This window comes from Cariama cristata, unplaced genomic scaffold (genome assembly GCF_000690535.1).
Source record: "Cariama cristata isolate BGI_N322 unplaced genomic scaffold, ASM69053v1 scaffold9258, whole genome shotgun sequence".
Taxonomy (NCBI): domain Eukaryota; kingdom Metazoa; phylum Chordata; class Aves; order Cariamiformes; family Cariamidae; genus Cariama; species Cariama cristata.
In genome coordinates, this window is record NW_009632806.1 from 1 (window position 1) to 509 (window position 509).

Consider the following 509-nt stretch of genomic DNA (forward strand, 5'->3'; position numbering starts at 1 on the left):
GGGGTCCTGCCGCAGCCGCCCCCTCCCGCGCTGCCGTTTCCTTGGGAGAAGGAGCTTCATCGCTTTTCTTCCGCCGGCCTTTTCTGTCGGCGAGAAGTCGCGACGCCCAGGGCCTAAAGCAGGATCTCAGCTTTGGCCTCCTTCGCCTGGCGTGACCCTATGCCACTCGTGTCGTGAGACCCGCAGGAAAGCCCCACGGCTGGGATCCACCCGGCCCCCAGAAAGAATGAGAATCAATAGGGGCTGGGCAACCGCCGAAGGGCCTTAGGTTTGTGAGAGCTGAACTTTAACCTCAGTAGTTTTCCTTTACGTGTTTTCCACCCGGGATTTCCTCCTGTGTGGATCACTCCCACCGTGGTGAGGGGTGTCTGCGCCGAGGGGCCAAGCTCCTATAGAAAAGCTGAGCGTTACCAGCAGCCCTCCACTCACGTTAAGTCTCTCTGCTTTTCTCGGCAGGTGCTGAGCCAGGATGGGGTTTGCCGAAGATAAAATGTCCGAATACCATTTGA